At 42.8% G+C, this 26,486-nt stretch overlaps 1 protein-coding gene across 1 annotated transcript in view; it reads left to right on the forward strand.

The window, feature by feature from the left end:
- The window catches only part of PAK1 (p21 (RAC1) activated kinase 1), a 59,206-nt gene that overhangs the window by 4,537 nt on the left and 28,183 nt on the right, over positions 1 to 26,486 (forward strand). The window contains exon 2 of the mRNA XM_015852504.2: positions 3,059 to 3,165. The gene's annotated coding sequence lies outside the window, so the exon portion shown is untranslated. The remainder of the gene's footprint in view (positions 1 to 3,058; positions 3,166 to 26,486) is intronic.

Raw genomic sequence — 26,486 nt, forward strand, 5'->3', positions numbered from 1 at the left:
TGTTCTTAAAATATGAGATCCTTGGACTTCTAGCCCAAACTCCTCTGTAGACAGAGAAGTAATTCCTTTTATAAAACTTGAGTTTATTTTTCCCAGCTATCTTGAAATGAATATTATGCAGTTTCACCAGCAAGCTCAATTCAAAGGCTCTGTGCCAGAATGAATCTATCCTTTGCCTTTAGTAGGTATTTCAAGAATGTCTTATTTCAGTCTTGCTTTGGAGGGGCTGTAAGTCAGAGCTGAATGTAGAATTCATGTGCATCCATAATTCAGTCTTGTTTGGAATGATGGATAAACTGGTTTCCTCCATCATCAGCGGGGAGGAGTAGATCTTTCTGAACCAATAAATCCAGTCACTGCTACTGAGGCTGTTGGGTTTGTTTCAGCTTGTGGCAGTGATCCTTTGTAAGGTGCAGCATGTGCTTGACGCCATTACCGAGCACTGTAACCCTCTGTGTTGTCATAGAAGGGGAAAAAATGCGATAGACCAGACTTATAATTTACCTTTTGCTTTTTCTACTTCATCGAGCTGCTCACCTGAGTCTGAACTCTGGTGTTCCTTCATAATAAAAGGTAAATTTAACAGTTAGGTAGCAGCTGCAAAGACCAGGGAGTGCATAGGAAAAAAAAAAAAGAATTAGCAGCAAATGGGCATGTCAGAATTTGAAATGCAATATTGATTAGTTCATTAATTTTAATAAGACTCTCAATTATAAAACACCCATTACATTTAGCAGTTTCTTCTGGAAATAGAACAAGTTATATGTTCTATTCTTATTATTCTTTCAGGAACACCTCGCTCAAGCTGGATTTTAGCATCACTTCCTTTGCTAACCACAGAATGTGTTAAGTCTTACTGTGGCCCAAGTTTGTCTATGTTATTCAGCAAAGCATTGTTTTCAGTAGGCCAGTGTTTTCAGTAAACTGCAAGACTTAGTTATACTTAGCTTGTACTAACTGTAAGGTCCCTTAATTGAGAGTGATCCAAATCAGTGCATGGCTGTAATAATGACACTGTAATTAAAGTCAAAAGGCAGATATTTACATACTAATTGTTAGAAAATCAGGCAGATCCATTTAAAATGCAGCGCATAAAAATAAATCTTTATTTAAGCTCAGGAAACAAGTGTGAGTAGGAGTGTTGGCTCACGAAGAGCATCACATTTTTCAATATGTTTGGAAATACATTATATGGCCTTTATAATACAGAAATGTAGTTTTCAGTCTACAGGTCTGATGACTTCAGGCTTGTTTCCAATGCGGATCTCTGACTGTGTTTAACTAATATCTGTAATAAAGGATTTCCTGGAGATGGTTCGAGGCACTCCACTCTTGGCACTTCTTGCTGGAATCAAGAATTGCTGTAGGAATATTTGGTTTCCATGCAAGTGTGGGGCTGCAAGAAGATAAAGACCTCAAACAGAGGTCCTGGAGTGATTGTTTACTATGGATTCTCTGAGGGCTGTAATGAATGGCATTTTCATGGCTGTGGTCACTGCTAACTCTTTTTTTTTTGTTCCGCAACTGTTTGATTGAATTTTATTGCCAGACTGCCCAGGAAAACGAACTTTCCTGTTTAAACCACAAAATGTTAACCACAAACTTAGAGTTCACAGCCCTGTCTTGCCCTGCTATTGTGCTTGTCTTCGGTCCCACTTGGTAACGAGATGTGAGTTCAGTCTCAGTGTTGCTTCTGAGGCCTTGCAACCACAGCAGCAGATCCTAGAATCAGTAAGGTTGGAAAAGTCCTTTAAGATGATCGAGTCCAACTGTCAGCACATCAGTGATGATAATGGGAAAGCATTGAGAGCTGAACTAAAAGGGGTAGTAGGTATGGATGGTGGTCGTGCTGCAGAGCCCTTCATTTAAACCATCCCATTTCTGATAAAGTAATTGCTGAAGTTATTTGGCAAACCTTAATTCATTCTGTGGGTGGGTGTCTTAAGGTGTTTGGTCTTTCTGTTAAGCTCCAAGACTTTGGAGATGTGAGAGCTATGTAAAAAATCTGTGTCACGCAAGGGAGATTTCTCCCACTCCTGTCTGCAGCACAAGTGACAGAATTTGATTCAAATGTGCCTTGAAGACTTAAATAATGAGGTTTAAGTGTGGGGAAAGTGAATGATTCTATGGCATCTTAACATGAGCTTATTAACAGCAGAAGTTGTGGATGCTCCATCCCTGGAGGTGTTCAAGGCTGGGATAGATGGGGCTCTCGGCAGCCTGAGCTGGTACCTGATGTAGTGATTGGCAGCAGGGGGGCTGGAACTATGTGATCTTTGGCTTGGTTTGGAACGGGCTTCATTTTGTGATACTGTGAACTTAGTTCTTCTCAGACTCCAAAATCTTCAGCCTTACAAAAGCCAGAGAAGTTGTGAAGGGAGGGAGGAGGAGGAACTGCAGCACTATATTGCACTTAAACAGATCTAATAAAGAAATCTCTTCTAGTTTCTGACTCATCAAATTTCTCATTGTTGCATCAGCCTATTTATCTTGGTAATAAGATGACAGGTGAAAAACTGCAATCTCTTACTTTTCTGTATCTTACAAATTCTCCTATGCCACTTTGAATCCCTTGATAGCAGGGATGATGATTAAAAAGTCCGTATTAAACTCCTACAAAGCAGCAGAAGTCTCCTCCACCATGAAACCAATGCCAAAAGAATCTGAGAGTGTGGGAATAGTATTATTTTTCCAGGCTGCCTTCAATCCCTATCTCATGTTCCTAAATAAGACTTTGAAGACATTTTATGAGCAAAATTAAGCTGACATTTCATCTTGATGAAGCTGCAGCCTGGCAATGTCAAACTGCTGTCTCTCCTTTCATATCTGGGAGCACTGACAATCATATTAAAGGTAATTCGGCGTGTATGTGGGAACTGACTTCTGCTGGTATTGGACTCGATGATCCTTTTGGACCCTTCCAATTCAGGTTATATCCATGATTCCTTCTGTATGCTTCTGATTTGTTTTTTTTTCTCCCACCCTCTATCTTCATTCCTTAACTATATCTCTTAAAGCCTTTTTCTTTTTCTTTTTTTTTCCTTCTCCCTTTCTACAGTAACACTGTTCATCTCCTGTCCAGCTCTACTTTCCCTGGACATCCCCAAGGCTGATGAGAAGTGGAGTCCAAAACCATCTGTGATCCTGAAGATGAGCAGTAGGGAGGTAGTGTGCTTTGTATTCCACCACACTAAGAAGCAGCTGTTTCGGGGGTTGGCAGGGGGACAGAGGTTGGATAAGGGGAAGAAATCCTCAACTCGTGGCCTGCCTCTATGGAGAAGGCAGTGATAGGATATGGAAATGTTTGGATGTGCTGATGTCATTCAGAAAGGCTGAAGAGGTGAGGGTAGGGCTGGGAATGGCTTTTCCTTCTAGAATAAAAAGCAGAAAAGCTTGGATTCCTCCAGGGTTCTGGAAGCCGGAAGACTTGTATGATTCTATGAAAGCAGAACACAAACAGTATATTCTTCTGTGTAGGCTGTCTTTAAACGGAGGCAGACGGCCAGAGGCAGTGTTTGAATTCTAGGTTCAATAAAGGCACATCCTCCAGTTAGACACAGCAAAGCAGTGTCAATTTTTAGAATTCAAAACAGTGCCTAAATGCTTCAATAACTTGTCATCAGGTGACTCACTGCGCTGTCATACTGCGACTTCTGGCTTGCATGAAAGTTATTCTTGCTGAAACAGCATCCTGCCAGCTCGTATTAACAGCCCTCTCTCCCAAAACTTGTTTCTGATTTAATCACGGTGACGAGGGTTTTTGGATAGAGGGGCAGGAGCAGAAGGTAAGGGGAAGTTTAAAGGTCAGAAATCCCATTACCTTTTTCATCCTGTTGTTGATGATTTCCAAGTGCCAGCTTTTTCATTTGTTCTGTGTTTGTGTCTCTGAATTGTGTCCAGGACTTGCAAAAGAAAAACATTCAGAAGTGATGACCATATCTGTAAGAATTTAGTCATTGACTTGGTCCAACCAAAAATGCCTTTTCTTGTCTGCTATGACTTCATTTAAAGTTATAGGCTACTTAAAATAATGATAATGTCTGAATGATCTCAGCTTGAGTTTTCTTCATCTCCTGCAGTTGATTTGGGAATTGTCAGGGTCATTATTATGTATTTATTTTGCTTAATTCACATTGTCAGTTTTATTTTAGATGCCCTTTTGCTTATTATAGGAACCAATCCTTTGTAACATATAGGTACATCCTGCAAGAAAGCCCTTCCTGCCTTCTGGTCCAATACTTATTCATCCTCGGACCAAGGCCAAATGCCACCACCAGTGTTCATATGAGGCTTTTTCTCTTCCCACAGTTAGAGAAAAATTTGTTCATATGCTTTCAAGCAGCATAAATGCATCAGTTCAGGAGATAATGGTCACAGAGATTAAAATAATCTCATCCGAGTGGCTTTATGCCTTTAAACATCATACTTATTTCTGTCATCAGCTTCGTGCTTAGTATTGTAGCGCAGATCTTGCATATCTGCTGATGTTTGGTTGCTCTCACAATCCCACCCTGTTATTTTGGCTCAGTATCCAGGAGCAGTGACTTCATCAAGGTGATCTCATCCTACTTGCGGTGTAGTTGTGTTTGTCTTTGAAGAGTTGGGATCCTAAAATCTGTTCCATCTGCACCTTCTGTAGGCAAAGGTAAATCCCCTGAAATCCAGTAGGGTGAGCACGTGTGATCTCTGTTCTGTCATCCTCCATTGTGGTGATGGGTCGATGGTTGGATTACATGATCTTAGTGGTCTTTTCCAACCTCAATGATTCTATAATTTAACACATTTCTCTGGTGGGGAATTTCTTTCCACTGGGTGAGCAGCGACAGGCTTCTATAGCATAACTTACATTAGTTTTTGTTTGGCTTCTCTGTGAGAGCTGCAATCTGAAATTCCTTATGAACTAACCCTATAAATTCAGAAGGAGAGAGCTTGTGGTTGGTATTTCATTGTTCTTGATTAACAGATTTAGACGCTTGTATTTGCTTTCTTCCAGAAACTGGCCACCCCCACCCCATCTCATTACAAAACTATAGAGAGAAGATGTAGCTGCTGGCAGCTGTTCTCCTTTTAATATTCATTTTTAGTTGACCACATTAAAAGTATAACTCCGAACTTGCATTTTCTTGGAGAGACAGACTACGTGGTGAAAAGATGAAATGTCTCCCTCTCCACCTGCTGGGAGTGTGCTTGAGTTTCCTTAGGAAGTGATAATACAGGGCAAAGCTTGACAGAGCTGAGCTCATCAGGGCATGCTGCCATCCAAAGGCAAGGTTGCTTTTCCTTTTTGGCTCTTGGCTGTGAGCTGAGCTGGCAGAATATTTAACAGAGCGACATGTAGTGTAGTATTAAAGGTCCTAGAGTTTCTGTGGCTTTGGAACCTGGTTGGGGCTGACCCTGTTTAGTAACTTTATTGATGAGGGGATTGAGTGGATGCTCAGTAAGTCTGCAGATGACACCCATCTAGGAAGAAGCGTAGATCTGCCTGAGGGTAGGAAGGCTCTTTCCTGGTCAGTCTGCACTGCTGGGCTGAGGCCAATGGGATGAAACTGAATAAGGACAAGTCCTGGGTCCTGCACTTTGTTGCAACAACCCCATGCAGCACTATGGGCTTGGGGCAGAGTGGCTGAAAGCTGCATGGAGAAAAGAGGGTCTGAGGTTGTTGGTTGATGCTCAGCTGAACATGAGCCAGCAATGTGCCCAGGTGGCCAAGAAGGCTGATGGCATCCTGCCTTGTATCAAGGCTTGTATCTGCCTTGTATCAGCCTGGGCTCTGTGATACAGCATGGAAGCACAATACTTGCAGTCCTTGCCATGCTCTAGGGACTTGGACCGGAGGATGCTTTCAAAATCCATTTTGTAATGTATGAGAGCATTTTGTTTTTTTTCTTGTCTCTTGCCTGCATAATACCTTGTGGGCATTACATGGCTTCCAATAATCATGAAATGATGGCTCAGAATTGAAAGGATGCTTTCCATAACAGGTTATAGGCATTCAGCTGGGACCAAACTTCTTGGTGTCTGGCTGAAACAAGTTTTAATCCAAAACAGAATTAAGTTGCTGATGCTGCTGCCACTCACACTAACCCGTAATGTTAAATAATCCTGTTGTTTTCCAGTGTTCCTTCCTTGCAGTCCTCCAGTTTGTAATTAAAATGGTGTAGTGCAGGAGTCATCTCTTGTACATCCTGGCTTCCTCATTGAGGTGCTGACCTTCTCTGTCGCCTTCCACCTTAGCACTGCTTATAAAGGCTCACAGGGAGAATGAAACAAGCATTCTGAAGAGGTAGTGTTCTTTCTTCTGTTGTGCAGGTGAAAAGGGCAACGCAGAAGCAGCAGGCACAAAGGAGAACAGATATCTGAATAGCCTGAAATATGGGTGGAGAGGCTGGCAGTATCTGTGCCTCAGAGTCCATGGCCAGGATGAAAACAAGATGGGTATTTTTCACATTGTCAAGAACTGTGCAGGAGGTATTCAGTAAGATCTCTACATGAAGGAGCAAAAGCAAAAAAAGAAAGTGTTCTTGATAACCTGGGGACATAACTCTGGCAGTAGCCTATGGGTGTCATGGGGACATTCAGGGATTATCTTAGCAGTATTTCTAACCTTGAGAGCAAAAGTAGAGCATTTCTTGTGGTTACATTTTAAAAGCTGTGGGTAGGCATCTAGTGGGAACCCAGAAAGCTGGTGGGCGCTTGATTCCCTTGGAAGCTGTTGGGATTTGGCACCTAAGCTAGTAAAGTATTTTTATAAACTCTTAAATATCTTTCTGGAAATTGGGTCTGATGTTACCAGTCAGCCTGAGAGGTGAGATTATTTTTTTCCCTTAAGTAACTGCTGCCTTTGATTACTATTATTTTCTAGCTGATAAACAGGGGGAAACTGAGGAGAAGCAGCAAGGGTGGCTGTGGGGCAAGCAAGGCTGACTCAAGAGGAAGTCAAGCCTATGTATGTGGGTAGTCTTATAAAATGAATAGGCCAGGAGTGTTTATGGGCTTCTGCAGAGTCTAAATGGCATGGAATGGAGGGTGTGGAAGAAGGAATATTTTGGTCTGTGAAGACTTTTGTCAAGGTGTGAAACTCTTCCAACCTTGGAGCAGAGGTGGTTTTATAGTTTGAAATGTTGGATGTTAGGAAACACTTCTTTACAGAAAGGGTAGTCAAATACTGGAATAGGCCCCCCAGGGAGGTGGTTGAATTGCCATCCCTGGATGTGTTTAAGAGTCGTTTGGATATGGTGCTCAGGGATATGATTTAGCAGAGGGTTGTTAGAGTTAGGGTACTATGGTTAGGGTGCAGTTGGACTTGATGATCTTCAAGGTCTTTTCCAACCTGGGTAATTCTCTGATTCTATGATTGTTCAGTCTGGAGAAGAGGAAGCTCAGGGGAGACCTCATCGCTCTAACTCCCTGAAAAGAGGTTGTGATGAGGTGGGGGTCGGTCTCTTCTCCCAGGTAGCAAGGATAGGGCGAGAGATAATGGCCTCATGTTGCAACTCTTACCCCATGCAGGGCAAATCCCACCTCCATTGCCTCTGCAAGAGCCTATGTGACTTTTCCATTCCCCAGAGCTCTCTTCCATAGCTTTTAAAGGGAAGTGATCGTCCAGGTGCCTGGCAAGCGTTCGACACTCCTTTGAGTACACATGAAGAATATTTTTAATTATAAGCAACTTATTCCTCAGAAGGGATTTATTTTTGATTTTTTTTTTTTTTTTAAATGCTGCCTTCAGCAGGTTGTGCATGTGAACTCTATTTTAATTAAGGGCGAGGAATCTGTTTTGCATAACTCTATCCCAGATTTCTCATGAGAGAGTGAAAACAGCCCGGAGGGACTGATGAAGAGGCCAGCAAAGTCGGTTGCCTCACAGATGGGAGACCTGATTCTCATCTGCCTGAGGTCCTCTTGATCTGTGTGACTGGCCCTGGGCTGGCTGACAGCCAGTGAGGTTGAGCTGAGGCAAAGGGGCTGCCTTGATTTTCTTGAGGCACTTATTTGGGGTTCTGGGTAGATTCAGTTGTGGGGAGCACCGAGGTGTTTGTCCCCATAGTGGGAATGGGATATGAACCCACCTGTCCATGTTAGTGGGATTGGGTCAAGGTGCTTCCATGAATCTTTGAAAATGTGAAACAAATAGTACTGGAAGTCACCAATGAACCCTTTAGAAGTGATTATGTATTTCTTACCTCTTACAAAATGAGTCAAAGAATCACAGAGTGGTTTGGGTTGGAGGGAACCTCACAGATCATCTGGTTCCAACCCGCCAGTCACTAATTCAGGTACCAGATAAAGCTGCCCAAGCACCACATCCAACTTGGCCTTGAACACCTCCAGGAACTGGTTATTCACACTTCAACTAAAACTTAAGTTCTCCCTAAGGACAGGGAGCACAAGAGTAAAATGTGTCTACAGTAAGGAGGGAAAATCCAGGGTGTTTGTGTGTGGTTTTTCTTCTTTTTTTCTTAAGAGAGAAAAGAAACAAGTGATGCATGTTAAAACTCAATTGCTGCACGACTGGAAGCGGGTCATGTAAATTAGAGGATCTCTTTCACTGTGCACAAAGGGAAATATGGAAAAGCAAACAACAAGCTCTGGAAAGATGCTAATGAATCTTACGAGTCAAACTTGGCATGTCATTGGTATACGCTGTTTGTTTCTCAGGTGGAAGCAAGCGTGTCTTCTGGTAAGGTAAGCTGGAGGTAGTTTTACTATCTCGCTATCACAGTTTCAATGTGATGTTGGAGAAGTTGCGCAGTTGACAGCACAGTTGTGACCTTGTTTTCACCTGCTGGTGGCTGGCAATCATCTTGCTGGAAGCAAACACCCTTGGAAGGTTTGCAGTGTGTGCTTATTGCACCCAGTGGTATATAGGGCAGATACCTTTCCTTTTTGCTGCGAACAGCATGCAGGTGAGGCAAAGGCAAACCAGCTGGAATAGATGTTCTTCAGCTGCTCAGCAGAGCAAAGCAGTGTTGAATGAGCAGACAGAAAGGAATGTCATGGTCATGTCACAGCTTGGATTTATTTTGCTGTGCTGGGGAGTTGCTAAGCTTGAATATGTGCTTCAAGTGGAAGGCGACAGAGGTGCAGTGTGGAGTCAAGTCCAAAGATCTGCTTCATGCCATTTGTTCACTTAATCGGTGTCCCCAGTTTGTGTATGGGTAGCAGAGCAACTGCAGCTTTCAGATGCAGGTATTTTAGCCTTGGAGGAACACAGCAGCTGTTCCATCACCCATGTGAGTAACATTTTGTCACCAAGTAGTGCTTTATGGGGCAATGATTTCCTGTGCGTTGCTCAACAGTGTGGAAAAGGATCCTGAAGTTTTACTGGTCTCTTCTTTTAGGTGGCAAGAAATGGCCAAAATAAAACCCAAGAAAGAAACATCATCAATTTCTGCAGAACCCCTTATTCGTTTTGTCTTCCACAGCTAGATCAGGGTATTTCTTTATTTCAGATGTCAGTGAATTCATTGTGCAGCAAACAGTCAGTTCTTTGTGAAAGCTGCACAAGTCAAAAGATGCTCATATACAAAAGCCATAAGCAAAGAAATAGGAACATCCTGAGAAATAACACAAAGTGTGATGCTTTCTGGACAGCTGCGTAACTGAAAATGATGGGCGAAGTGGGATTTTGCCTGCACAGATCCCCTAATCCTCAGTACTTCAAGTTTGTGCTTTGTTTTCTTTGGCTTTGGAAACAGCCGGTGTCTGGAGCTGAGGCACTCTGGTCTCTGCTTAGCGTCCCCAGAAGACTTACAAACTTAGCCAAGCTTTTGGGTTTGAAAGAGATGAGCTGTGAAGCTTGAATTGCAACTGGATGCCTCCAGTTCTGGGAGTCTGCAATGACTGCGACCTTTAGAAATCTTGTTCAAACTGTTTTTGTTGCAGTCAGACAGGAATGTTATGTTCTTTGTTCCACTTCCTAAGAGGCAAAGCTTTTTTGTATCGCTTTTATAGCTGGATATACACAGGTCAGGGAAGGAAGCAGGCAGAGGCTGTTAGATGTTTTCTAGGCTGCTTAAAAAAGTCCTTCTGAATGCATGGAGGAGGTTTGAAGCTCCTAGTTGAATTTTATGAATAACTTCTGTCTTGATTATAAACAGAAATAACCGTCAGATTTGAGCTGCTTCCAACTTCTGGGCACCCAGTTTGAGTCTGTTCAGCAAAGGGGACTCTGTGTTTAATTCTCTCAACTCTTCTGAGCTCTGGAAAGAAACATCCAACACCTCAAGTACGATTACTGAAATGCTCTTGTTTATCCAACGGGATAAAACGACATTCAGGAATTACAAATAATGTAACAATTCTCACTGCCTGGTGAAACCACTTAAGCACCCTTCTCAAGGCCTGTGTGCATGTAGGTTGAGTCCTCACCAGGCTTTGTTGATTGGATAGTTAATATTTTTTGATGAGCAGGTAGAATGGGAATGGTGTAATTTCCACCATTGATGGAGTTGAATCATTAGGAAGCACCTTACACCTAAAAAAACCCTCTTGCTTGAAATTGGGTTTGTCAAAATAGCCAAAACTTTGCTGAAGCAGGAGAGTCTTGCATGTAGTTTCTTTCAGGAAACATTTCAGGAGGAGGCCCTGAGAACTGAACCTGTTCTTCAATAATCATAGCATCATTAAGGTGAAAGAAGACCACTAAGATCCCCAAGTCCAACTCCAACCCATCCCACCATGTCCACTGACCACATCCCTCAGTGCCACCTCTCTGTGGTTCTTAAACAGCTCCAGGTACAGTTTCCACTTCCTCCATTGGCCACCTATGCCAATGTATTACTGCTCTTTCAGAGAAGAAATGTTTTGTAATATCCAATATAATCCTCCACTGGTGCAACCTGAGGCATTGCTTGAGGTACAGCTTCACCATACTGTCGAGTCCATCTCTTCTTTTCCTCCCCATTTGCCCACTGACATCACAGTCAGTCACTGAGAAGCACTGAATGTGCATGGCATGGCTGCAGTGGATTCAGCTTTGGGTTTAAAGCCTACAGGGAAACAGGCTTTACAACTAGCAGACCAGTTTTTGGCTGGCTGTGTCCATAGACATGCAAATGCTCTGTGCACAAATGTGATCTGGAACCTGTACCCTGGGCAGTGTGTTTTCTTTTGTGCCTGGCTGAGGACTTTCTGCTCAGACTGCCTTGACTCATGCTATTTGCTTTGGAAATTGAAGTTTCAATTGCATCTGATAACCAAGCTGATTGTTATGTTACACATTTAGCAGTCTTTTTTTTTAATAGCTCTTTCCTTAATTACTTCTGTAAATAATTTTAGAAGACTTTACATCAATTCGGGAGAAGCTGGCGTATCAAATCCTGTGAGGCTGGCAGCAGGTGCCGTAAGTAATCACTCTTTACAAATTAAGCAACATATTCTGAGGCGGTAGGTTAATTTCTAGGCAAATAGCTTGCATACAGATTCTTACAATCACCTGCATCGTGACCTAGCAAGTTATGTAAGGCTGTGTTTAGCTTGAATCACTGGATTTTCTCAATGAATTTAAAGGGCCTTTTATTTTTAGAGAAATCTGGGATTATGTGTGACTTCTAATAGCTGCAATAGTTCTGCGACTCTGAACCACTGAAGCTGATGGGTCCTGTGGTGTCTGTGAAATGACTTTCATTGACTCTGCAGAACTCTTTTGGAAATGGAAAGCTCTTGTAGAGCCTGGCTTTGGAGAGTTGCATCTCTTTTTCAGGGTAGGAAAGTGCAGTTCTTACAAACCTCAGCTGTCTTTAAAATGACTTTCTGCGTGAAGGTCATGTAGAAGGGACAGAGGAAAGGGGAAATTTGCCATTGAATAGAATCCCATGCAAAGTGGAGAGCAGAAATAATGCCTTTCTTCCGTGGACTCAAGTGAAGAAGTAACTTACGTGAATTGAAACTAAAATAAATGGATTTGTGGTAGACTGTGACTCATCCCTCCTCTGACTTACAGTTGGTACCTCCTATGTCTGCGGATGCTCAGCCTAGTTAGCAACCTGTTAAATAGATCTGGAGCTGCTTTTCACAGCCCTCATTTATTTTATTTTATTTATTTTCTTTCTTGCTGTGCTCAGTTGTCTCCAGACAGAATTACTGTTAGGGCTGAAGTATGTAATGGGATGCAGTCCTTCCATATGTAGAAAACAAACAAACAAACATTAAAGTCCAGGTGAGAAGCTTCTGAAAGTTGAGTTCAGTCTTTGACTAGTGTTACAGAATGGATAGTTTAAGGGGCTCCATCTTCCTGCTTTGTAGAGTTGCTGATCTGCATGCTCTGAAGTCTTATAGAGGCACTGTTGAGATGCTAGTGCAGTTTCACCAACACAGTGCCAATGCTGATTAATAGGTTTTTACACTCTAAGATAAATTCTTTCCATTTTTGTTCTTAGGCAAAGGAACATCCTTTAAGTCCAGAGTGGGGCTTTGATCCCAAGTTATGTTTGTCAAGTAAAGGTTTGTTCTAACCCCGTGTTCAGGAAACTTTCTGTACTGGAGAAGGTGCTTACCTCCAACTTTGAGAGCTTGGTTGGGTTCCATGCTGTCTAATGGGAACAAGATGGATAAGTGGCTTCATTTTTTCCATAGCTCAGCTTCTACTTTGAAACCTGAAATCTCATGTGAAGCTGTAAGTAAAAAGTCCTCTTCAAGAGATGTTCCAGCACTGCGGGAACTGGGACCAAAATGTCTTCAAAAAATGATGGAAAAAGAAGCTGTTCCCACTGCTCAGTACTGACTGCTCACGCTTTACAGAACTCCTGATTGTGGATGAAGGCCTGAATGCACACGGATGCATTCTCAGCATCTGAGTGTGTTCTCTGTGATGCTGTGCAAGGCTTTGAAACTGAGAGCTTGGTTAACCACTTCAAAATGATCCAGAATTTGACCTTATCTAAATACTGTGAGGCTGGGGCAGAAAAATCCTGTTTCCCAAATGATGCATTGCTGCATGAGTTGCAAAAATAGAAGGCATCAGGTAATGCAGTGATGAGATAACTCAGCGAATGTCTTGCAGGCCAGCTGTCTGAATGGACTCTTGGAAGGGAAAGCAAAGAACTGAACATCCTCTGCTCCTAAGTATACCATTGAAGAGCACTGCTTTGCATCTTTCCCACTAATGTCTGCCTTAAACGCAGCCTATCCAAATCTGTTTTTTCCAGGCTACATAAAGGATTTGTTATACTTTCTGTTATTCAAAGCAGAACTGGAAGGCAAAACAGTCCTTTACCAGAGATATGAACGCTGTGTTAAGGGGCTTGGATGCCGTAATAACAGAAAATAGTGGTCTGCTACTACTGTCCTCAGGAATAAAACACATCGAGCAAATTGCTGTAACATTAGATTGAAATTTGGCAATTACATTTGTGAGGCAGTTTGATTCTGTTCCCTTAAAATGCCTCTGGAGAACATCCCACTGTAGCCCTGGTCTGATTCCAAGACTACTCCACAGATGCCCTGAGCATGGTTGTGTTAAGCAGCCAGTTCTGATGGTGTGGTCTGTGGAGTTGTTAAAAAGCCTTGAAACCTCATTTGCATTCAGAGGGCTTTCCTTTTAGGAAAGAGAAACTGACACCATCCCAATTTTAAATTTGGAAGAGGGAGAAAAAAGCAAAAAGGCCTCAGAGAACCAGGCTTTTGTCTGGACTGCAGAGCTTGCAGGTTTATTGCTCTGGCTTTCCAACCTGCCTTCTCGTTTGAACTCTTTCTGACTGCTCTACTACTGCATCATCTCATTGCATCTCTCTGTTAAAGCAGAACCACTTCTAATTTTACAAGCTCAGATCTCTCATAGGTGTTCTTGGTCCCAGTTGTTGACCCCCCTCTTTGTCCTTTCAGCTTTTCCATCTGAAAAGCTTTCTGCTGCTTTTGTCTTAAAAAATTACTTTTGAAGTTAAGGGTCCCTTTTCTTTTTATTGCCATATAAACTGTGCCTGATAATTGCAAGACAACAGCTGTGTAACTGAAAGACTGCAGCTATTTCGGATGACAAAAGCCCGCTCCAAGCAGCAGCAGTCCAGCTTCTTTCACACAGATTCCAGAGGCAGGGATGATGAATTTCCTGTGCTTTCTGCTTGGTGGTGACAGTGGTATCTGTGTGGCTGCAGTATATTGTGCTGTAAGTAATAGTTTAATGGGCTTGTATGCAATAAATTGCTATTTTCTGTTGGCGTGTGGTTTTCAACAGTATGTCAGAGAATTACTTAAGTCTTTTAATTTGTGTTATTTTGAGGCAGTATTTTAAATATGGGGTCATGATACGAAGGGTTTGTGAAGTGGAGGGCCTACAGGCTTTTACTTGCTACAGATATTTCTTATCTAGAGATATAAGTCATGAATATGACAATATATTTTTTCCTGTTTGAATCAGATTTTCCTTCCGCATTATGTAGCTGTTTTCTTAAAGAAAATAAGAGTTTCAAGGTTAAATGCATGTGTGTCAACTATTCTATGGATGTCTTTTTGTCATTTGGTAACTCAGAACTGCCTTTAAATTTTAACCCATCTCATCTTTGCAGCAACATGTATGCTATTAGTTGGACTCTTTTGTCCCAAATTGAGTTATATGTAAACACCTGAGAGATGCACTGTCACACTTTCCCTTGTCTGTCTTTTAAAATTGTTGTGGATGTGTGTTTTTGTTTGTTCTGTTGGTCCTCATGTCCTCAGCTGTAACAGCTGAGTCTGTATTCAGTGCTTACGTGTGATGTCCCATTTGGAGCTGTGACATATATAAAGCTCTTGGCTTGTGGAATGTAGTAACTGGCTGTTGCTTGGCTCCCTGCAAGAAACAGGTCAGGTTGGGTTGCACGAAACTGATTAAACTTTTCTTTGAGGGAAACATTCAACTTGGCCATATGGTTAACAAATATCGCCTAGATAAGAGTGCAGAATCAGAGAATCATAGAATGGTTTGAGTTGGAAGGGACCTTTAAAGGCCAGCTGGTCCAGCTCCCCTGCAGTGTACATAGACATCACAGCTCCATTGGGAGCTCAGAGCCCATCCAGCCTGACCTTGGGTACCTCCAGGGATGGGGCACCACCACCTCTCTGGGCAACCTGTGCCATTGCCTCACCACTCATATTGTAAACATCTTTGTCTTTATATCCTTATATCCAGCTTAAATCTCCCCTGTTTTATTCAGTGATTATTCGGTGATGCGATGGATGAAAATGCTCTGTGGAGTTTTTGCTTTTAAAAACCTGGTATGTTTGACATCAAGCAGCCTTTGGAGCTGTGGTTTTTGTTTGTGTGCTTTTAAAACCAACGTGATAAAGATCCTGCTGTGATGGAATTGCCACAGTACGTGCGTATCTATGCGTGTATTGGCTGAATTAAGTTCTTACAATATATACCCTTGGAAAGCTCATCTCGGATGCTGTCCTTCACATTTTGCCAGTTTTCAGAAGCTGTCAGGTAGTGCTGTGTGGGAAGTGTTACAGAGAGTGATGGAATGAATCCTGAAATCTTAATTTGGGCCAAACACCCACTGGTTTCAGTGGGTGGCTTGCTGGCACCAAGGCCAAGTGCTCCTTTAGCTATCCCAGGCGACCTTTTCTCTCTTTTAAGTTACTGAGACTGAGAATTGGTGCCTGTATCTTCTATTACAGGTCAACCTGCAGGATTACAGCCCTTAATATCATCCATGCAGTTGGGCCTGTGATCAAGAAGTTAGTTAAATGAAAACAATTACAGTAACTGTTCTTTGGATTCTCAGTAATGCCAGTGATTTGGTAATAGAAATCAGCTGGGGATGTAGAGCACTGCATCAAGAAGACTTTCTATTGGGAAAGCACTGATGTTCTAAATTCTGCTTTTCATAAATGGAGAAAATAAAACCACTTTCACTTGAAAATAGAAGCTTCAAATTCTCTCAGACTATCGACACAACTTTATTGAAGTAATGACTGTTTTAATTGATGTTATTTATTTATTTAAGGAAAATGTCACTACAAAATGCCTGCTAATTTTGCCAGTCTGTTTCTTTCCACCTTGAGATTTGGAGCTGTGTATATTTTGGAAGTGAATAGCTTAGAAGTAGGTACCTGAGGTTCTTGACTGGCACCATGCAGTTGAGATCATACAATCTTTTGGCTTCTTCTGTCCATGCAAGAAAGAGGAAAATGCTGTGCTTGTGTTGGCAGCATCCCCAAAAACAAAACAATATCCCATTGCATATGGGTCATTTTTATTTTAAACCAAGTATGTGTTTCTTATGGTAACTGTAGCTGCAGGAAGTACCTGGAAGGGATTTTTTCATGCTGTTTTCTTTCAATACCTGACGTGCCTTTCTTCTAAAGAGTTGGCTGAGGAGGGCACAGCAAGTGAATAACACTGTCCCCTTCCCCCCTTCCTGTGCCTCCAGAGTCTCAAACTAGGTCAGTGCAAGAACTGGGACAAGAGCTTGCATCTTCCAAGTACCAGGACTGCACTGCAGACATTAAAATTCAAAATGAGGGGTTTGTAGCATCGAGCCCAACTCCTTCACTTACTTTTCTGCTCAGGGTTGTCACTTCCCTCCTTTTTTCATCTCCATCACTAAATCGGGGCCTTGAATATACTGTTGATTGAGCCCACTTGCTTTAGATAAGTTCAAATGGTTTTGGGTGGTGAAAATGAGAAGCTCCCTGACACTTCTTGTGGCTGTTAAATGAAGACTTAGTGAGGTTAGCTCACACCCTCTGGGGGTCACCTTCTGCAGCCTCCTGCTGAAAGCTTCTGGGTTCTGGTCCAGCTGGGCTTTGAGTAGCACCCAGGATGGCAGCTCTACAATCTGTTCTAAGGTTTGACTCCCTGTTTTAAAAAGGGATTATTAAAAAATAAAATAATTATTATTAAAATTTATTTCTTTATTTGTAATGTTTATTGGAATGTTTCAGTTCTGGCCCATTTCCTCTTGACCTGTTGTTTTATATCACTTGAGAAGAGTCTGGCTTGAACTCTACACCCCATATCAGGTATTTACACATATTGATAAAAACCCTCTGAGCTTTCCGTTCTGCAGGCTGAGCAGTCCCAGCTCTCAGCCTCTCTTTATATGAAAGGTGCTCCAGTGCTTCAATCAGGTTGGGTATTTGGTAGTATTTCTACTCAGAAATAGTGGTGATGCATTGGCACAGGCTGCCCAGGGAGGTGGTGGAGTCACCACCCCAGGAGGTGTTCAAGAACTGTGGAGATTTGGCACTGAAGGACATGGTCAGTGGGCATGGTGGGAGAGGATTGGAATTGGACTTGGTGATCCTAGTCTATATGATCCTATGATTATGTTGATGTCCTTTTACGGGGCTTATTTCAGTCTCTCCATGTCTCTCTTGCTGCGGGGAGGTGTGCACTTGATCCAGTACTCCAGATTTTATTAACCAGAACTGAGCAGAAGGTAAGGATCCCATTCCCTTAACCAGCAGGCATTGCTTTTCCTGATAAAACAAGAAGCTGAATTTCATTGCCACCGTAATGCACTGGTGGTTCATGCCCAATGAAGTGCCAGCCAGGGCTCCCCATACTCTCTGCCCAGCTTTTCTGTAGGTGGATTCCCAGCCCATACTGGTGCATGGCCATATTTCTCCCCAGGGGCAGAACTTTTGCATTTTCATTTATTGACCTTTCTCTTGGCTCTCTTCTCCAGCCTGCCCACATCCCCCTTGAGTGGCAGCGCACCCGTCTGCTCTGTCAAACACCCAGCCGCATTCTGAATGGTCTGCAAACTTGCTGAGAGTGCACTCTGTGCCGTCACCCGTAATCTTTCCTTTATGAAGAATCCAGTGCCCTTTGTGAAGTGTTTAATGAATCGAGTCTCTCAACAGTCCTTAAAGTCGCTGTTCACTAGGGAAAATCAGTCAGAGATGAGGTAACTTCCCTTAGAGTGAAAGAGCATCAAGTTGTGCACCTTACAGAGGGATTTGATTGTTAATGTTTGACAGTTTGATTCCTCGAGGCTCTGATACTTATTTCAATACCAACTTGTTCCCCATGCTGACACTTAACAACCTGTTCTATAACATTGCTAGTTGGCCAAAAGCTGAACAAGGAATGCTTTCTAGGGAAGGAAATCTGTGAGGTGGATGGATAAAATGAAGAAGATTGAGAGAAACAATCCTATTGGAATTTGCTAGTATTGCAATGATTGTTTCCCCCCCTAAACTGTGCCCCAGAGGAAATAGGGGCATGAACTGAAATTGCTCAATGCTTTATTTATATCCCCCCTCCCCCAAACTTACACCCTAGGCATAGTCTCAACCTCTGGGCTAACAGATGGTGAGGGGAGAAAGGAGGGAGAGAGAACAATTTGCATCTAAATAGCTGGAATAAAAAAAGGGTCGTGTCCCACAGACCAGCCCCACTCACCTGCTGTTTAAATCCCCCTGAGAAACAGGCAAACGAGCTTAGTTTTTTAACGTCTGAGTTAGCTGTACTGAATCTCTGAGGTCTTCTGTCCTAGAAAGGCTGCAAGTGTGTGTGTTGTTCTGGTTTGACTGTGTTTGGCCCCAAAAATATGAACCTGCAAAGGATTTGCTTCTTTGAAGCTGGCTGACAGCTGCGTCACTTCTGTTCAACCTTCCCATCAGGACAAACTGCTCTTGGCTCTCATAATTAGTCTTGTGCAAACGCTAATCTTATAGGAAGTCTAGGAACAGTGTTACATCCTCCCTCAGCTTTGTACTCATCTGACCATACAAGCTAGTCTTCAGAGTTGCTCTTGCCATCTGGTCCTGTTGCCTCATGCAATGAGATCTGGTGCTGCGGTTGTGCCTGCAGGTGAAGTAGGGTCTGTCCCCCGTGACCAAGCTCCAAGCTCCGTACAGTGGTGGCCCTTCAGGACTGGATCATTTGGAGTTTGCTTTGGCAGTCCTAAGGACTTAGCATGATAGAGAACAGTAAAGGAGATGGCTGGGGGCATCCCAATGTCCTCAGTGTGGTGACCTGGTGGAACAATGCTTCTGCAGAGAGCTATTTCAGTTTATGGACTTGAAAGACTTTGAATCTTTAGCACAAGCTTGTAGGGAAACAAGAAGGGATGCTGTGAGGTTAAACTAGTTTGGGTTATGTAGCCCTCCTTCCTGCAGAAGCATCTTGACACAGGGAATGTGCTGAAGAGGTGTGACTTGGTTTTCTTTTGTCTTTTAAACCTTAAGTACATTTCCATACAGTAAAAGGTAGTAGTTGAACAACCCATATGCATGAGGTAAATGTGGATTTGAGCAACCACCCTATTTACATGCCTCAAGGGGTCAGTTGATTTTTATTTCTTTTAAATTAGTATGGATTCCAATTAGTAGAAATGAGATCAGATGTGTGTATACATACAGAAGTAACTAGGCAATGCATAATATGATATTATATGAACTCAGAGCTCTCTATAAAGCTTTATAGCTTTTGTTTTTTTAGTAGTTGGTATCACCTGAGGTTAGATGCTGTATAAATTACCGCATGATGCATAGTCACTCTCTGGGAGTGAACAGAATGAGTGACTTACTTGGGTGGTGCAAGTTACATGTATATCTACTTACGTATGGCTACAAGTGCATGTTTAAGTCCTATGTATGTATGCACACTCTACACTGTGCTGTATGATGTGCCCCTGCAGCACTGCTCCTCTTCTGCCTCTCCTCCTCAAGCCCAGCTCACTGCCCCATGCAGGTAACTGACTCTGGCAGCTCTGCTGCTGTCCCTGCTGGATAAGATGTTTGTTATGCAGCAGGGCCCCACTGAGCATCTGAGAGCAAGTCCAGGAATGAAACATAGGAGAGCAATGTGTACAGAAAGGACTATTCCAGTGTTTTATGGTGTTTTTTCTGAGTACCGACCTAAAAGCTTCAAATAAAGAAGTGCTGGATTGGAGCCACGCCTAAAGCAATCTTCAGGATAATAGGATTATTTGACTGATTTTTAATTAAAGTAGAATTCCAACTAGATTATTCTTAGCATGCATTCATCTCGGGTTTGTTGTTATTGGTCTAATTGCCTCCTAAATTAGCTCCACCAGTATTCTAATTCACCCTCCCTCTGAGAACACTGGCATTAAGTGAGAGGGTAAAATGCTGTGTAAATGATATACAGGCTGTGTGCAAGGTAGGAAACTGTCTTGAAAAACGTTAGCCAGAATATAAGTCTTATTTTTATGTAGGAAACCTTGCCAGAATGTGATAAAGTGATATATTCTTTCTGTATTATCTATTTCTCTGTCTTGGCAGGACTTTTAAATTGCTTAGAAATGTAGACTGAGAAAAATGCCAATGATGGCAGCCTTTGAGGAAGGAGCAGTTAATGGATCTCCAAGGAAATACCTGGAATACAGCTGCTCTGTGGGGGAAGATGAGGTCAGGAGCAGCTGAACAGGGGCTGGAGGCAGTTCACCATCTCACATCTGAGATACATGCTGGCTGCTGATAACGTGGGATGTTAAAATGACAGAATTTGGGTCGATCTGCTCAGGGCTTTTTTTAATTATTATTATTAGTTCCTTACTGTATTCCACAGCTTTGACCATTTCCATTTGAGATACTTTGGTTCAGCTTTAATCAGAACCAAGGCATTCAGACTTAGCAGATTCTAATTGTGCTACAGATCAGGACCCTTGGGGAGGTTTCGCATATGGAGATGTAAATGCGGGCTCTGTTCAAAGTTTAAAGCATATGCATTAAACTCAAATGCAACTTCTATATTTAAATCTAACAGGGACCTGATGGAACAGCAGACCGCAAATTTGGATGCCTGATACATAATGTTTTAATAGAGCAAAAAGAGACTTTGAGATTGTGGTTGGAGTATTTAGAGAGGAGGAACAGCCTGAAGTGACTGCTTTTAAAAGTTAAAGAAGCCAAATGTGCGTTGCTTGGGAAGTTGTGATCAGCACCTGTAAATACAGCAGTACAAAAATAACCCAGTATGGAGGAAAGCTCAGCTTGAAGGAAATCACTGGAGGAAAGACTGGAAGCAGCTGCCTTCTACTTGCAAAGGAGAGGATTTATTTAAGCTGTTGGGTCATGTTCACTTCTGGGTTGAGTCCTGGGATCTTCTTTCTCACAGCCAGCAAATTTCACTTTGCAGCATCCCTCTGTAAGCACAGGAATGGTATGAATGGGAACCTCAGCAAAGAGGGAGGTGGGATGTAAATGCCACGAGGTAGAGGGAGCAAAACTAATTAGGGAAGTGCAGCGCTATCCATTCCTCTTGGATTTGCTCAGGGACTGAGATTTCTTGTGTAAAGGGTGAGCTTACAGTCTGCTAACCAAAGAATTTATACTACCTCTTTTTGCACCTTCTTGCATTGAATTTATAATAGAAGGGATAGAGAACCTGGGCAGGTAACCTAGGGTTGATACTGAATAATTCTGAGGAAGCTTTATGGCTCTGGGTAGATGGCAGGAGCCTTTGTGAATGCATGCTGGTAGTGTACATCCTTGAATCTTCCTTACTGGAATTAAAAGTCTGGTGATGGGCAAACCGCATTTGGATCTGCTGCGGGCTGTACTCTCACAGGGATGCTCATTTACATGCTGATTACCTTATGAGATAGCAGCAGTGGGACTTCAGCAAGGCAATTTGCAGGTGCTGAGAGAGAAGCTACAAGAGCTTCTTGGCAGCATGGTAGCGACTGTACTTTTAAACTGATTTTTAGCATTTTAAGAACAGGGAATAAATGGAAGTAACCTGACCAAGCAGTCTTGAGATAAATAAAACATATATACTGGTAGTTCATCTGTCAGTGAATCTGAGTACTGCTGAATTTGCAGGTCGTATTGGTACTAATTTTATGATGTGGATACCTGTCCACTGGGAATTGGATCGAAGGAAGGCAGTTGCTTGCTGAAGATGCTTTCAGGACTGGGTTCAGGAGCTTGGTCAGCCCTATACACAAACCTGTAACCCTGGAGTGGGTTTTGTGCCTGCAGCTGATGTTGTCATTCATGAAAGAGAATGAGGTTTGAATATAGAATTGTAGAATCAATAAGGCTGAAAAAGAGTAAGATCTGCTTGTCCAACCATCAACCCGTCACCTCCACTACACAGCAGAGAAGATCCACGTGTCCTACCTTAAGCTGCTTAAGTAACTGCAGCCTGAAGACAGGATAGGAAGATTCATGCCTCGGAAAGAAGCTATCATAGAGTCACAGAATGGTTTGAATTGAAAAGACATCAAAGATCATTTAGTTCCAGTCCCTCTTCTGGTCATCTTATGGAGTTCTACTCCTTACGGTTATATGGTGCCTTAAAAAGGGCCTGCTACTGTAATAAGTGATGTCCTTATATCTCCTTTCATTCAGTGAAGTAAAAATACTTCAGCTGGCTCATGGCTTTATTTAACTGAGTGCTAATGTGTGTTCTGCCATAATATATTGTAGAAACAGCAGATCCTTGTACCAGATCTATAGAGCTTTCTGTTCTCTACCTACATACAGTAAGTACCGTTGGGATCTGAAGAAATGATATGATAGAAGATGGTACTTCCTAAAAACAAACTGCTGCTCATTAAATTACATGATGATGATTCTTAATGGACTAGTGCATGCTCTGCAGTCCATTTGATGAATGCAAGGAAGTCTAGGAGTATAAGACCTTGGTGCAATGTACTTGCTACACTTTTCTATGTAGTGGGATTACAAACTGCCTGCAATAGCAAGTTTGGGCAAATGATATATCATTATAAATACAGCTAATGCTTTAGAATCATAGAATCATTAAGGCTGGAAAGACCACTAAGACAATCAAGTTCAATCCCAGCCCAGTTCTTGAATTGTTGGTCTTTATCGATGCCAAATTAGACCTTTTTGTTATGGGTCTTCCAGCTTATTTTCCCTGTCTCTAAAATCAGTTTGTGAGCAAAACCCACTTGCTCAATGCAGAGCTCTTCTCCTGGGAAAAGTATTCATTTTTCCTCTTTCTCCAACTTTTGAAGGCAAACCAGAACTTGAAAGGAGCAATGTGAAACCAAAGCAATTCCTGTGATTTCATGTAATTGAAAACCACTGCCAGTATGACAATCCTGGCTAGTAATTAAGGGAATGTGACAGCTTTGCCAGTCTGTTACATAAATACCACTGAGCACAGGGCTTCCTACTGTCATTAGCAGCAGTGAAGACAATGGGGCTACACAGAGCAGTGAGCTCCACTCTGATGATAGATGTTTGCATTTCTAATTAGCACTGAACTGTTGTGGCATTTTTTCCTCGGTCTAATTGGGGCTCTTGGACAGCTTCACCATCAAGCATTGCTGGTGGTGTTTTGCTCTGCAGCTTCCCATTGAGAAGGGGGTTGGATGTGTTGCTCTGTTAGAGCATTGGATCCTTCTTTGCAGGTCTCTGTCTGGGTTTCTCTTCTCATCTTTTCCAGGTCCATGATTATTTTCTGTATTGCATACTGTGGCATTTTGCTGACTGTGGTGCCCTCTCTGCTCATTTCTGACCTGACCATGTTATAGTTTTTCTCACTTATTTCTCACCCCGACCCCTGTTGCTGGATAGCAAATGTCAGATCTTTCCATTTAACAAGATGTCTGCATCCATGCTGTGATTCTGCAAATATGCCTGTGTGTTCAAAACCCAAATAAGACTTTCAGGATCAATAGAGCTATTTACCTTTTGAAATCTGCTTTCAGCTCCTTCAGGCAGGTACTTAGTAGGAATTTTTATAGATCACTGGAGTTGTATATTTTTGTGATTTACAGACAATGTCTGTCTAATGCTAGACAGATCCCATCGAGCAAGCCTGTTCAGCTGCAGTTATTAGAATAGTCCTATACACTGAGGTTGCTTATCTTGTAGAAGAGAGTCTGTCATCCACCACAGCACTCTGCATCTACCTGAGAGTAGGTTGTAGTGAGGTGGGAGTTGGCATCTTCTCCCAGGTAACAGATAGGATGAGAGGGGATGGCCTCAAGTTGTGCAGAGGGAGGTTCAAATTGGATATAAGGAATGATTTCTTCTTGGAAAGAGCAGTGATGCATTGGTACAGACTGCCCAGGGAGGTGGTGGAGTCGCTGTCCCTGGAGGCATTCAAGAACAGTGGAGATGTGGCACTGAGGGATGTGGTCAGTGGGCATGGTGGGATGGGTTGGGATTGGATTTGAGGATCCTAGCAGTCTCAATGACTTTATGATTTAGCTTAAAAGCAGCCAAAGCAGTGTAGAAAAGGAAATTTCCATTTGAGCTACACTGAAGGTGAGAAGTAACTTCACTGTATGGTACCACATTAGGAGTTAATGGGGACTTACTTCTGTACTCTGGGTTCATCTTCTGACTGCAAACTTCTGAACAGCAATAAACAGATCTGTGATTTGCTTGCTTTCAGTGCTGTGCTGCTAACATGCAGTTTAGAGCCAAGTAACTTATGTGGAAAGCACTGGTGGTGCATTTAACTGCATGTTTTAATATATTTTCTTTATGATGCATCTAGTCATTTCCTCCGGAACACAGATTTCCTCCAGGAAACCTGCTTATATGGGCTTTTGGTATACTTTAATATAAAAGGCCTTTATTTTCCCCACCCTGCTTAGCAAGCTCTGACTCCAGTTGCTACTTTGACTTTCGGCTGTGCTGTAAGCTTGAATTGAATTGGAGCCAAGGAAAAGGCTGGGAAAAGGAGCCTGCACCGACATCTGCCCCAGCAACATTGCTTGTTCAGGCAGAGCTGGGTAGGGGAGGCACATTTCTGGAGGTGAGGAAATAATAAGTTATGGTATGTGGGCTGAGGACTCCTTAAAAAAGTGATACTCTTGGTTCCTTCTGTTTCAACTTGGATTTATTTTCTTTTTTGGTTTTTGTTTCAAATATGGATGTGGTTTATTTCTCTTGGGTTTTTTTAGGAGGAAGTTCTTTACTCAGAGGGTGCTGAGGTCCTGGCACTGCTACCTAGGGAAGTTGTGTGTGTCCTAAACCTGGTGATGCCCAAGGCCAGGCTGAATGGGGCCCTGGGAATGCTGAGCTGGTTGGGTGCAACCATATGAGAGCAGGACTGGATGGGCATTCCAACCCAAGCTGTTCTATGAAAAGTCGCAGTTAAAATAGGGTAAGAACTTGGTCAAAATGAGCAGGGATGAGAACAGCTGCAGCTTCTCTAGGTTGTGGATGCCCCATCCCTGGATGCATTCAAGGCCAGGCTGGATGTGGCCCTGGGCAGCCTGGTCTGGTGGTTGGTGACCCTGCCCATTGCAGTGGGGTTGAAAACTTGATGATCATTGCAGTCCTTTTCAACCCAGGCCACTGTATGATTCTGTGATTGCTCTCTGCAGTCCCCTGTGGCTTAAGCCCCTTGGCTTGGCCACAAGTAAGGTGAATTCATTGTGTATTTAAAATATTTGGGCATATTTGGGCACTGTTTATGCAACGGTTCATGTTTGCCACTGCCAGTTATTCATGAAAGAACCAAAGCTGAGTCGAAACACAGGAATTCAGGCTGGTGTTGCTGCTCTGCTGTGCTGGATTTGAGCTTAATCCAATGGAAGGGCTTGACCTGCCTTGATGCTAGCAAAACCCTTCTGGTATCTGGGGTACTGTAGCAGCAGCCATGCATGGGCCCACACCATGGAGCCTGGTGAAAGCTGCACCTTGGTTATTTAAAATGAGAAGGAGCCTCCTTAACTTGAGTGAAAGGAGAACTCTGCTCTGTTGCTAGGAATCGAGCAGTTATAATTAGTCTGTTCTTCCTTAGAAGCGTATCTGTGTGGTACGGTGAGTTGGCATCTTTGTCTGCCCAGGAGGAAATTTTGCAGTTCTACCAAGAAGCAGCACTCACAGTGGATCAGGTTCTTCTGCAAAATACAGGTTGGGGAATCCCATCAGCACTGCTTTTCTTTAGCCCAAACGAATGGGCTTGCATTAAAGAATGCCTTTTAAAAAAGACCCTCCCGTCTTTTGCCTTTTAAAATTCCAAGCCTCCACCATTCCAGTTGAGGTGTAACTGGTCAGTTATCCTTTATGTCTGGCGCTGTGGAAATGGTGCTGGCAGAGCATCAAGGCTGCAACCAGTAGCTGGCCCTCAACCATGAGAGTTTGTCCCCCCCCACCTCTCCTCATCCTCTCTTGCTGCAGCAGTGGATGCACTCCCCTTTAAATGTATACATTTCTTTTAGTGATTTAATTATTGCTTCCTTTAATTTAGTGATTTCACCTCTGTCTTTAGATGCAGGCAGCAACTGCGGGGCTCTTAACAGGTGGCTTTTTAAAACAGATGAGTAAACAAGGTTGTCTTCTAGTTGTTCATTAGAACTTCACAAAAAGCTGATATTCTCCTTACATGGGAATAATTCACTGGTTGGGTCTGGGCTGGTGCATCAGTGGCCCTTGACTTGGTACATGTGCAGAGCACCGAGATATGCAGCATAACTGTCTGGGCAGCCAGCTAGATGCTATGGTTACTGTTTTCTGTTTTAATTCATCTAAATGCGACCATCAGCTTGTCCTGCCCTAGAACATGAGTATTTCTACTGCCCTGCTTTGTGATGGCGTGTCCTAGATCCCACCTGCTGTCTGATGGTGGACATGGACATGTTTCCTGCCTCTAT

This window comes from Coturnix japonica, chromosome 1 (genome assembly GCF_001577835.2).
Source record: "Coturnix japonica isolate 7356 chromosome 1, Coturnix japonica 2.1, whole genome shotgun sequence".
Lineage (NCBI taxonomy): Eukaryota > Metazoa > Chordata > Aves > Galliformes > Phasianidae > Coturnix > Coturnix japonica.